The sequence below is a fragment of the Grus americana genome, chromosome 3, assembly GCF_028858705.1.
Source record: "Grus americana isolate bGruAme1 chromosome 3, bGruAme1.mat, whole genome shotgun sequence".
Lineage (NCBI taxonomy): Eukaryota > Metazoa > Chordata > Aves > Gruiformes > Gruidae > Grus > Grus americana.
Genome location: NC_072854.1, coordinates 65,613,978 through 65,628,421, shown reverse-complemented (window position 1 = coordinate 65,628,421; position 14,444 = coordinate 65,613,978).

Genomic DNA, 14,444 nt, shown 5'->3' with positions numbered 1-14,444 from the left:
CAATCATTAATATTATTTCTCATTTGGCTTTCAGATAAACCAAAAGGTTTATTAGGATTATTAGGAGGGTTATTTTTAAAATTATAAATGATTCAGAGCCTTCCCCCTCCACCATTATCTGCAGTTACATGCTAACCAGAGACAAGTCAATCTTTCCCTCAGTAACTTTTTAGTCAAGGCAAAGCACGGCCCATTGGCAGCTTCCAGGCATTTCTATAAAATGTCATTGGCATCTAAAATTACATACCTAGCTGTGCTCAGAAATTCTGCAGCAGTTCTTGAGGTTTAGGCTTCAGCAGAGAATACCACTCATTCTGCTCATGTCCCATAGGAAAGACCAAAAGGTCTGCAAGTCATGCAAGTGCCTAACCAGAAAGCAAATGGTTGGACAGTATGGGGAAGGGATGGAGGAAGGAGCTCACTCTCCACTCCAAGAGCAGGTGCTAGAGCAGGCGATCTACCCTCTCCCAGGAGAAGGTGGGATGCCCTTTTATCAGGCTGATACAGCTCTCCAGCTTTCCATTCTGTTCAAGTTCAAGGCAGAGGGGGAGAAGATGACTCTAACCTCCCAAAACCTGTAAGGTTTTGAACAATCTGGAGATGCGGGTCCAAATGAACTTAAGCTTTCGCCTTATTTCCTGGACAAATTGCCTAAAAAATGGGAATAATGAGTAAAAAGACACAGAGCACCATCGCTGGCATCTTTTTTCAGAAAAGGCCACCGAGGTCTGTTCAATGTTTTGCCACAAGAAAAACCTATGCAGACGTGGGCAGCTCTCATTTCTGTTCATTCCTCTCCTGGTTTAATCCCAGTAGGTAGCTCAGCCCCACGCATCCATTTCTTACTCCCCCCAGTGGGATGAAGGAGAGAATTGGAATGGTAAAAGTGAGAAAATTCATGGGTTGAGGTAAAGACTCAACTTTTAATAGGTAAAGCAAAAGCTGCACATGCAAGCAAAGCAATATAAGGAATTCCTTCACTACTCCCCATCAGCAGGCAGGTGTTCAGCCATCTCCAGGAAGCAGGGCTCCATTATGTGGAACAGTTACTTGGAAAGACAAACATCACAACTCCAAACATCTCCCTTCCTCCTTCTTTCCCCAGCTTTTATTGCTGAGCACGATGTCACATGGTCTGGGATATCCCTCTGGTCAGCTGGGGTCAGCTGTCCTGGCTGTGTCCCCTCCCAACTCCTTGTGCACCCCCAGCCTACTCATTGGGAGAGCAACATGAGAAACAGAGAAGGCCTTGGGGCTGTGCAACCACTGCTCTGCAACAGCTAAAATGGGGGGTTGTTATTACCACCCTTACGGTCAGAAATCCAAAACATAGCACCATACAAGCTTCTGTGAAGAACTCTGTCCCAGCCAAAACCAGTACAATTCCTCACACAAAGATGTGGCTATGTCTCTCTGGTCACCCACCATTGTATTTGCTTTCATAGGGATTTTTGGTCCATTCTTTAGGAAGTCTCATGCTACTTTCTCTCTCTAGCGGCAGAAAAAAGACCTTTACATTTCAAGTACATCTTCACCCAAGTTAGTGTGATTATCTTTGTACTCATAATCCCAGGTGAACCTTCCATATCTTTTAGCACTTGTTTACTCACCATCAATTTCTATTGCCATAATTCTTTATCATAGTCTACTGGGCAAACTACGTCTATTAAACTGTCAGTTTGGGGTGAGGCAGTCCAAGGAGGAGGGAAACAGTCTTCAAACTGATAGTTCAGCCTGAAGTGTAGATGGCAAAGATGTTAAAAAGTAGCTTTGTCATTAAAAGTGGCAGCAAGGTACTGAAAAGAACTCTATTCAGACTACATATTGGTAAAACTCATCTTGATAGAAAAATGGAAACGTATAGCATCTATCATCCACTCTGTTTCAAAGGACCTTCGCAGTTTGCAGCATTTGGAGAAACTATCAATTTTCAAGAATTCTGCCTTGATTCATCCCTAATTTTACTGCATCTGACCATGAAGATTTGCATTTGTCCCATGCACAGGGCCCAGGAAAAAACAACAACAACAACAACAACAAACCCCCTAAAAACCTTCTTGGTTTTATTTTCTTGCTTTAACACTTCATTAACTTATCGGCTTGGAAACACAGAGTTTGCCCCCAGCAAATTGCCCCCAACCTGCTTCCTCAACAAGTGTTTTGCAAGCAGTAAGTCCATTATTACTGCTAGGGTTTTTTGGCTTGCTTTTTTTTTTTTTTCCCCCTATTGTCAATCATTTCTACTATTTTTAAGTGAGATGTTCCAGTTCAGAAACATCTCCCAGTAGGCAACTGCTGCCCAGGCATGACCTCAGAACTGAGTGCTGTCATCATTGAAGAGATGCAAGCACTGAAGCTCTCTGGCATCAGTATTTCAGAAGGAAACATGCCTTGTATACGGGACTGTGGCAAAGATCACATAGAAGTCAATGTGGCAACAAGTACTTAAGAAGCTAATAACAGTTTGATTTCTGCCTGAAGGTTCTCAGTCATTCTCAGATGCCAGAAGCTTCATCTTCTGCTTCAGTGTAATTACATGAGTCTTCTGGAATGCAAATATTTCGGCTACGGTCAGACCAAACTCAATGGTAATATCAAGTCATTATAGTAAAAATTCTAGTGTATTTTTATAGCCAAGGGATGCCTCCTGTTTCAGTTTGATCCTGGCAGAAAAATAAGCAAGGGAACATGATGTTACAGTTCGACTTTCCCCTTACTGAGCCAAGACTGATAGAGACATTAAGGTGTCACTAGTGCTATCTGTCTAAAAAAATATTCAAAAGCAGTGCTGACAGATGAATTTGCAAGTCTGCTACCCAGATATTAAATAGTCTTCATAGCATAGGAAAGTCTTGTCACAAAGATCTTTACTTGCTGCTCAGTCAGTTCAGCTGCTTCCTCCTCCAGCTGTTTGTGAGAAATTGAAATTGTGGCTATCAAATCCAGAAAGATGTCTCAAGGCAAACTGGCCAGGTTTATGATCAAAGGCTAATGAAAAGGTTAGTAATCTATGCCAAGGACAGCTGGAAAGTTCACCCTGGAGACAAAACTGTGACCAGCTTAAATGTGCAAGCTATCTTTTTCCTAAGTTGAATATTAAAAATGTAGGATGAAGAAATTTGCAAAGGTGGAAAGAAATGTTTGTGTCCAGATTTCACTATATTCACTTCTCCTTCTCATACATACTAATGGACATCTGTCAGCCCTTGAATAATAATAGCATGAGTGTTTCTTACCAGCTGAAATGAAGGGTAAGGACAGAATGAGGAATCCGTAACAAGTAGAAAAACATTTGCTAAGATGCTACTGTACAAATTTCACTGATTTAAATCATACTTCCACATTTTACTAAAACCTAAAAGCTTCTGTGACCTGTTTTCTACCTGTATGCTATACAAACATCAGATAGCTGATGAAGAACCTACTCCCTATACTTAAAAAGCAACTTTTGCTGATTTTGTTCTTGAGTGCTGGTTAGGTCCAGCTCAATTCTCATTGTTTTCTCACAGACTTTTTGTTCAACCACAGACACCTCCTTTCTTTGTTGGGCTATTCCCCATCTTCAGAAGAATGGCATTCCTCCTCCCTTAGAGTAGTGATGAGGAGACTACACTGGGTGCTGTCTCAGCAGATTGACTTTCTTTCACTACTTTTTTTCTTTCCATTTCTCTATATATTAGTAGCAATGCCTCAATGCCAGAGCTGTAGGTGAACACCGTCTCAGATTCGACTTTCAGATTCTCATAGCAGTCAACAGCTTTCTAGAAATCTTACACTGATTAACATTTGTCAGCTACTGATCATCAAATCCCTTAAAACAGAAGGCTTGCTCTTAACACTAAAGCCAAAAAACTGACTTAAAATAAAGTAGAAAAATAAAAATTGTTATCATGCTCAATTTTATTTTATTCAATCCAAGTTAACATTTATGTTGCTGTGCTTAAATAACCATGAAGATATTTAGCGGGGGGACAATGGAGGCTGGGGGACGACCAACCAACCACAAAAAAACCAACACCCTCTCTGGAAGCAGAAGATTAATGAAAAATGCATAAAATAAATTTTAAAAGAACATAAAATACATGAAAATATAACTATGGGAAGGGTTCAAAGAGTGCTAAAAGAAACTTGAATTTGCCTGTAGATTGAGAGACTTCAGGAAACAGGGGGAAAAGGATAAACTAAACTATGAAAGAAACAAGGGAATACGAAGGAAGTGTATAACCAAATGATAAAGAGAAAATATTTGAGAAAACTTTCTGTCATTTAGTATACTAGAAAAAAAACAAGACTGAAGTTTATCCAGCTTAGGAGGCCCTTTTTCCCCTCAGAGAGCAAAAGTAGCAATTCCATTGGTTTCAGAGATGTGGCATGAATAAGTGCTTGTCTCTTTATATATGCCTTATCTTTCAGAGTTTCCACTTGATTGTTGCTCTTTACTGTAAAGGGGGAAGAAAGACCAATGCTATGAGGTTTATAGTATTGATAATGACAATGAAACCAACAAATTCCTAATCTACCATACAATGTCTTTACTCTAGTAAGGAAAGAAGCAAAAGTATCCTGTTAAGATACATCTAATTGCAAAAAAAAAGGGTAGAGAAATTAATTTGTCTGATTGTTTTCAATCTATGAATGCATCACTTGCTTTAATAGTTCTAACACAACTTCTGAACACAATTTTTTGGTGTATCACATGCTTCTCCTTCTAGGACAATGCAGTTTTATTTTAATACTATGTATATTTCATTTGTACTTTTAGGCATCATCATATAGGGTGCAGCTGTGGGCAGCAAACCTAGCCAGCCAGCTTCCCTGTAGAAACAAAGCAGACAGATAGGATTAATCAACAGATAGAAGTCCCTTTAGCAGACAAATCAGAAGGTACTTTTTCTCTCTATTGATTGTCCTGACAGATCACTCAGCAATACTTTTTAGTCTGAAACAGACAAGATCACAGTTCTGTCAAATTAATCAAAGAGAACATAGCATGGAGTCAGTTTTATACTCAACTCAGGAGGGTCCACAACACATAGTCCACATATCCTGACATGTGGACACATATTTTAAATCAGTTTGGACCAACAGAACAAGTTTTTATCAAATACCTACTTGTCATGGTACTGGTGTTTCTTGTTCACTACTATAAGGTTCAAAGCCAGATTTGTAGTATTGTCAAGCCACAATGAGGAGGTGTGACACACATGAATGAAACATTTTCACATTTGCAGTTTTTGTGCTCTTCCACACTTTCTTAAGTTCTCTATCCCTATTTTATTACTATTCTATTACAAAATTTTATTAAGCTTTGTCTGTCCAAACAAGATATTATAAAGTCAACAATGGCAGAGTAGCTGTTCAACAGTTAAAGGTTGTCTTTAGGTTAGGTTATAAGTGGCTAATGAGTTCCATTCACCAAATTGTTGGATACTGGGACTTTCGTTATGCTTTAGAAAACCTCTAGCTTAATGTAATTGCTGTAGATTCTGAGGTGGAAAGAAATTTGTATAAACATTTTAACTAGCTTCCAAAAGTTGGCTTGCTTCCTCAGTTGGTGTCTTGCACAGCTACATGTGTTATACACTTGTCTGCTGAACAAGCTTCGTTAAGTTCCACATCCCATACTTCATCTACTGTATTACATGCGTTAACAGTTCCATAACGCTCTGCATATTTTATCTGGCAATGCTTTAAGTTTAGGTTATGTTACACATTAAAAATTCCACAAGTTAGAATGAGGCTTTATAAAACTCACTCGAGATTTTATAATGTTGAAATGTCTCTTAAACACAGGACATCAACTCTTCAAATGACATGGACATCTTTGAAAATTACCCTTTTTTAATATGCTTATTTACCACTCAGAAGGATATTTATACTGATTTGCGGTTTCAGCACTGTCTGGAATAAGATGTTGCATTTGTTTAGGAGTGACACCTAAGCATTTGCCACTTCCTACAGATTTGTGAGATCCAGGCGCATAGACTAGGGAGGCATCTATTTTGTTTATTATGTGGCAGGAATTAGAAAAGGGAGAGTAAACTAACACTTTCTTGAAGTGCTACTGAATGTCATACACTCTTTGCTGAGGTGTTGGAGGAGGTCGTCCACGTATACAAAAAACCTGGTGGCTCACCAGAACAAGTTGCCTGGCCCCTTCCCTATCACCATTCTTCCAAGGAAGCCTCCCAGAAATGAGAAGGTCTGATGAGTTGCTCCGAATTGCTCCCTTTCTTTGACACGTTTTCGCAGACCCTCCATAGTAAGGAGATATCTGATGTCACCTGGCAGAATGTCGTTGGTGTCAAGACACCATTTGTAAATTTGGTCCCGTCCTGGACCTTGCTGCACAGGTCACCTCCTGAAGCATGCTTGCCTCCTCTTCTGCATGACCAGATGTGTGCCCGGTTGTGTGGTCAAAGTACAAGTACATGTGTTTGTATCCATGTGTCCCTGCATGAATCATCCTTACATGGCACCATATATCTTTAGCGAACTTCATCTTTAGATCAGATAGCAGCTATACCATGAATGCCTCCACTGTGGTAGTATAAGCTTCTCAGGCTAACAAGAAGTATATCACTGATTAAGGGGATGGCTTGATTTACTCAGAGTTCATGACTGGAACTCTACATGTGCAGTGCAGCTTTTGGGTATGGACACACAGAGAATATTTTAATCTATATATAAATCAAATACACAACTACAGTTTTCTACAAATTAAAATGCTGACTCCTTGAAATCAGAGGAAGTTTTGACTTTGTCTTTAATGAATATTTGGAATGAAATCTTGGCCCAAAATGCTTTGTTACGGCCTTAAACACATGCTTAATTATTTTTTTGAGTCAGAGCCACACATTAGCTACACAAAGAATGTTTTAAACCACAGTTAATATGGTTTTACTGATCAGCTTATATGCAAATAAAATAAAATTAAGTATTATTCATTTTAATCATTTAATTGCTGAATCTTTATGGAAGGTATAAAGAAATTAACAGGAGAGTTTCACAACAACATGAGATTTATATTTTAACAAGTCAGACATTAAACAACAACTGACTTACGCTATGGACCTGTGCATACATGTAATTATTGTGATTCCTTTCTTTAAGAACATTCATGTGTTAAGTTTTAGCTATTAAATATCTAAAGTTATTAAGCATTATGAAAATGAATTATATATGTAAGTTGAATGTTAAGGAACAGATCTATGCAGCTTGATTGTAGCCCATAATATTATAATATTATTTATTATGTTGTTATTAGAACAACATATTAAAAGATATGTAATTGTTAGTATATTAAGTTGCTCTGTAGCTAAAATATAAGTAAGAGAAAACAAAGTGACTCAACATTTAAATGAACCTTAAGGGGATACACAGAGATGACCTCAGGGAAAGAATAAACACTTTGTTTAATGCAGGTATTTGGTTTCCAAACAAACTTCAGTTCACTTATAATAATTTTTCTTCCTGGTATTTGTAAAGAGCAGCAAATCAGAAATACCAGTTCCTAGTCCTAGAAACTTTGCCTTACAACTTTTAAAATTGATTTAAATCTTCCAGCAAACTCATGATGTATTTAACCATTAACTTATTCGGACAGCAAATACTTGACCTCCCAGTTTGTTAACTAATTAGCACATCAAATCAACTGCCAGAATTAAGAATATTTAATACTCAAGAGTGCAAATCAGCATTGTCCACACTAGTGATAATAATCTCCTTATGTAACACCTACCTCGATATTTCACCAGTAATGGTTGAACAGTCTCATTTATGTATCGACTATTTTAGAAAATGTGCCCTAACATGTCCCAAGGCACATATACAAAATGCAATAACTTGCACAGAAATAATGCCCTACAGTACAATAATATATGTGTATAGGAAAGAATGTATGGTATGTAAAAATCATTCAAACAGTAAAATGGATACCAATGCAAAAATTTTTTCAGATATGGGTTTATACACGAGAGATCTACTCACCTAATGGTACTAAGAATTCAGAGTACCCTCTTTAGAAAACATCTAAAGACAGCAGATAGATACTACATCAGATAGATCAACTGAAAAAAAAACTTCTCTCCCACTTCTGTTTTCCATGCATGCTTGCCAGGAAGTTATGTGACACACTAGCAGGGAATACTCCATGGGGCCTAATGTTTTGACTATGCAGATATATGATATACATGGAATGATCAGTGGAATTATTTTTCCACATGGAAATGTCTCGCTGGTTGCCAATTTTTATTCCTTATACCATTCCTTATCTTCACATTTTCCTTCACTCAATGGCTTCAAAATTTTGTATTGTTCACTTCAGTGATATGCATCTTACTACAATGAGATCCAACGGAATTATTTTGTTTTCATAATAAAAAAGCCCTACATACTCTGACATCACTCATTACACATACTGCTACAATTTTACATCACAACTTAATACTTACAAGGTAAAGAATGTTTCCTATTTTTTACAGTTAAATTTTCCAGTAATGCAAAAGGAAAAAAAAAATTGCTTAATGCCATAAATATCAAGGAAAAAATTAAATATTTGCATTTCTGGGAAAAACAAAAGTATTAGGATTACTACAAGAGGAAAATTGAAACTGCAGCACTTCATTTTCAATCCACAGTAGCCTTTGAGGGTCAGGCATGCTAGCAATGCTTGACCCAACAGTTAAAATTAAAAACATCACTTTCAGCTATCATGGGTTTTGTTGCCACTTTCACAGTAGAAGTATAAGGCACCAAGATACCATCACTGCAAGAGTACAAAGTTTCATTTCAGACATATATCAATCATACAATAATATATATTAAATTAAAACCACACTCATTCCCAACTAGAAGCCTTTATAGACTTCCTACCTATCATATCATTACATTTTCATTTTACCAATCAATAGTGAGTTACGGTCCATGTCCTCTCCTCTCAACACTGTAGATGTTACATCAGAAAACTCAATCCTGTTTCTTGATCTCTCTCTTTTAAAAAAAAAAAATTGTCACTAAATTCTGTATATTTTGGAATGTCATGTCAAACTCTTATTTGGATGGATAAATGAGAATATCAGATAAAGTCTCATGTCACACAAGTGACTTCAATTCCACTGGAATTTCAAAAGCCATTTGTTTCTCTGTTTATACTTTTCATTATCGACTTTAATTGTAGAGGTTGAAAACAAAGAAAGTGTAAGTTTAAAAATATTAAATTTTAGAAATAAAAAAGAGCAATTATGAATGGATTAATAGATATATGTGATAATTAACTCAGTATTATATGCCTGCCATTTAACCTTTATGTGCATTATATATATTAAAATGTTCCTTGGAAGAAAATCTTAAATTAATATTTTTTTTTTATTTAATTTTTTCCTTAAACAAATACAGGCATGTTATTTCTGGGCTGTACTGATAGAGGATTGTATTGATTGTATAGAACACTGGGGGAATAAGTTATTTGGTGCAAGGTTTTCAAATTCATCATAGTCCAGCTGTTAATCTTCTACTAAAGAGATATTTCATTCTTCCTATACATCTCTAGATTGATTGTTCTGTTTCAGTACTACAAGTAGTACAGCATTAGATTATTCTAACATTACAGACAGCAATTTCAAGTGACCTACCTCTCAACTGGTACTTCATTTCACATCTGGTAGAATTGGGCTCGTAGGTTCTTTGAATTGCCTGAAGCTATAGGACCCACCAGGATCAGCTGCAAGACTAGGGGGATCAAGAGTAGTCAGAGCTTTTAGTGCGATAGCCCAACTGAAGTAAACATCTACTGATTTCCAGAGCAAATAGTGCCTAGGGGCAGTATGGAGTGTCTGCAAATACATTGAATTTCAAATGATCTCCAGATTGTGCTAGTATATCACTGCGTGAAGAGTATTGACTCTGACCTTTCCAGGGTGATAGTAATGTTTTGGAGATCTCTCTTATAACAAGTGAGAATAAAGTTGGATGACGCCATTTGAGAACTAGTTAGGATGCTAGCTTTGAGAAACCAAGAGGTCAGTTCCATGAACTATCCTATCTGAAGTCTCAACAGTATTTGAATGAACTGGGCACCCTTGTTTTAGCAATGAGTTTAAGAAGCCGAGTCTGCAGAGTCTGTAGCTACTTAACCACAGGACAGGATTTTAGTGGGATTCAAAGAAAAACTATCCTTTCCTTGGTCTTGTGTTTGGAGAGTGTATATAATAAAGGCTGTGGGGCACTCTCACTGAAGTGAACAGGACCCTATAAATTCCATACAAAGTGGTTGTCTCACTCAAGGCTTAAAAATTGTGAAAGGGTGAAAGTTGTTTTTTTATTTCATTAAGTCAACCAACTCATATATTTATTTGAAAACAATTTTAAAAATCACATTGGGAGAAAAAGAAAAAAGAGGGAAAATGTTGGTTTTAAAAGCATTGGTTTTCTGCCAATTCCATACTTTAAGTATTAAGTGAAAAGAAATGAACCCAAAGAGCCAGCAATTCCTCACTAGAAATCCCTTCCCATCTCAATTACTGAGTTCCTCAGTTCTTGCCATATTTTCCTTTCTCTAGTTCTCGTAATTTTTTTCTCACCACAAACAAGATCTTACTTCTCAATGTAAAAACAGACATTCACACAGGAAAGTTGCATCCTTATATTAAAAATAATCATAATTATCCAACAATTTTTTCAGACATACTTTCAGATATATAGGGTGAAAAAGAAACCTCAAAAGAGGCAAGAACAAGCCCAATTCCTGCCATTTTCTGGTTACCTTTGGAAGGCAGCTTCCTCCATACAGGTGGCTAGATGCCCTCAACATATTGCATCTGTTATCTTTGATATGCTTAGCACAGACTCCTGTGGAGACATTTTCTTAATTGTGAGTCAGAGAAGCTCTCGGAATCCCGACTGTCTCTTTTACTTTATCTAATGTGACAGGCTCATTTGTCCTAAATACTTCACTTTGCAACCCTCAGAGTCATCCTCTAGCAGTATCCTATAACATGTGTCACTCTTTCCCTACTAATATCCAATTAGGTAGTCATCCATCTTTTGCTATTACCTTCTTTAATCAGAAAGTCATATGCAGAGATGGAAAAGATCTATTTTACCCATCTCCCTGTCAATGTGGATTTATTCCCTAGAGTATATTTTCTAGTGTTATGTTTATTTAACTTAGATTACTACAGATTTTCAAAATAAAGTTCGAGCCAAATAATATGAACAGCTTGGATTACACCATTTGGGAGTTATATGATCAGTAACCAATGCCAAGAGAATCAATAGACAGGAAACGACATTTAAAATGTGAGCAGGGAAATAAATGTGCCTGTTGCTCTACAACCAAATGCATTTCATAGGACTAAATATTAGTTAAATAGATTCTAGTGGAACTCTAATAGTTCTTCAGAAAAATTGGATCTATCTACTCCTGGCAACCAAGTGGGAGGCAAAACAGAGATGGTCATCAAGGACCAGATGTTTTACATTATCTATAAATTTGCACCACTAAACATTTGACTCCTTTTTTTTTCTTTTTTTTTTTTTTTCCCCCAAGAATCAATGACAGTGTGAAATAGCTGAAGTTTTCAACAAAAGAGCCCAGCCTTGTCCAGGGAAAGTACATAGGCCCAACCTCGACCTGCTCAGTAGGCGTGATCAAATCCAGAAGCCTGTTCAGTGCCTGGGTGGCCAGTGGAGATTCCCAGTAATGCCAATTAGTGCCAGCTACAATAGTAGTTATTGTGATGTAGTCACTTGCCCACAAGGATTCAGGCTGAGATCACCAAAGTTACTTCATGTAAGTCACTGAGCAGTTGTCAGATGACAACAACATTAGGTCATCATTGGTTCACAGTGACAGCTCTTCATGCTCTCCTTATGCCACTGGATCTGTCTTCTAGTGCTATTCCTGCTCTATCTTCTCTAACCTTGTGTGCACGAAGCATGCACAAGGCACGTATCACTGCATGCAAGCAAACACAAGAGGGAGAAGAAGCAGCAGGAAACCAAGTCAAATCATCTCATATCATACCCAGAGACACCAACAGCCCTGTAAATACTGTCTCTGTTGGTGTAAAGGAGGTCACAGCTCATTAGAAGTGCAAAGAATTGCTGTTCAGAGAAATGAAAAAGAGTAATGAGAGAAATGAATAAACAAATTGAGGGTGATGACACAGACAGATCTTCAGCTTTCTAAGTACCCTAACTCAAAGATGTGACTACACCAAAATATAGACATTCACTGGACGAACTCTAGACATGACACAGGTGGATTTAGCATTAATTCAGCCTGTAAATTAGCATGCAAGTTGATGGCATTTCCACTTAGCCTTGCCTATAGAAATAAAAAGCCTAATTAAATAATAAAAATTGATATACTAGAAGTTTAATTAAAAAATCATAGTCACTCCAACGCTTTCTACTTAGCTTTTTTTATAGATGCAATGAAATAAATATGACATAAACCCCTTAAAGAGAAACATCATTTTCTGCTGATGAATATCAGCAGCTTTACACACTGTCTTCATTTATAATAAGGTCAAGTTGCAACAAACTGATGAAAAAGACTTCTTACAAAAGAGAATAGGCAAAGCCAACAATGTGTGTGTAAGGAATAGTCATTCTCATAACCCTCACTCTCAGCACAAATACACTAGTAAGTCAAATAACTCAAAGGAATGTTCCCAAACACTGGGATACTGTTGGCTAAATTGTTAACACTGACACTGTTATGGGTTTATTACAGGCCAATGATCCTCTCTCTTGATCAGTGTTCAGTCGCAGCTCAGGCGTTATTAGGGACTCAGAAGAGGCAGGCATCCTCTTTGGGGGTCCAGGAGAGCAGGTTAGTGTGATTATGGGCTGCTCCTTTCAAGTTGGCTTCAGAGAACAGTCCCAGACATATTTAATTTGCTGACACAGATTTGGCATCTGGAAGCACAATTCACCCCAGAAAAGTAGAAAGGAAGTGAAATTCCCTACTCTTTGTTTTCCTTGTGTCTGCATTAAGAAGTATCATGGTTAGCAGATATACTGCCATACAAGTACTAGTATCACAGTTTTCCCATGCAGACTGGCCTTGTAGTGAGTCGCTGTGTGAGGAGAAGATGCACTGTGCGGAGGATGGGCATCACTGTTCCTACCCCACTGTTTTGCTTGTTGCCACTGGGGACCATTTTTGCTCTGAACTGTGAGATACCATTGTGACTTCCAAGAGATTATGAGAATTTGAGGGCGAATTGTTCTTGTTTCGGTCAATAATTTGGTCTTTTTTCACTCTGTCTTCAGGGCTAGCTTCTCCCTCCCTCTCAGATATGAGGCTGCTGGCATGGTTTGTATCTGGTGAAGAGACAGCACATTTAGTTGTCAGGAAGTTGAATATCACGATAGCAGAGAAAAAATGAGAGTGTTAGGATGACAGACAGTAAATAGAAAATGATGGGTGCTGAGGGCATTCACTGACCGTCTGTATATGGCAGAATGGTCATTCTGGGCTGAGGAAATAACAATTAAATCTGAATTATGATGCAAAGCTGGGATGACTTACTGACTTCAGACAGGGAGGGCCACATTTTTGGTATTGTATGTTAAGCTTGCCACATCCCTATGGCAGTGCCATGCTAAAATCAGAACTACTTTGAAGCAGAACTCAGAGTTTTATCTGTGGGGTCCATAAAAGTAGGCGTTATCCTGGTTAATTTTTAAGCTGCATATGCTCTTTCCTCTCTTATGTAAAGCCATTAACTGGGTCCTGCAAAACAGTACCCTTTCAATCCTCTTCTGAATAGGAGAATTATTTAACAGGCTGCCCATATTCTAATACCATTACTTAGTCCTCAGATTTGCCTTTCCTCTAAGTACCTTCGTCCTCAAGGAAGTCTCACAGAAATTAATGTAGGTGATCAAAAGGCAGTGATGGTGTCTGCAGTGGAAGAAATGCAAATAGGGTGGGAGTGCAGTTCACCATCAGTGAATATCAGCATCCTCTGAGCTACCCTGGCCCACAAAGCTGTAAAAGAGGCTCTAGAACTGCAATATGAAGAAAGCCTGCAATCTTAGAGCAGACACAGCCTGCTTTCAAAAACACAATTTGTTAGATTGAAGGCATTCAGGACATGCACTGCAAGGAGGCTCAATCTCGGCATTTCAAGTGTCCCTGTTGTTATTGCTGAAGTTTGTGACCACCTGTGAAAAAAGAAGGGAAGAGATATATTAGAAGTGAAGGAGGCACAGAAGGCATTGCCTGTTAATTTTGAGCAGTTAGCTACAAAGGCAGTTGCAAAATCACATCATGGTATGAGTTCATTGAGGACAGCCTTAAGAGTATATTGACTGTCTGGTTCTGTCAGGTTTTGGTTTTGATTTTAAGTGATTGATAAGATATGGCATGACTTCATGAGAGAAATGTCCTTCTGAGAAGAATTAATAAGTATTCTTTGAAGCAAAACAAA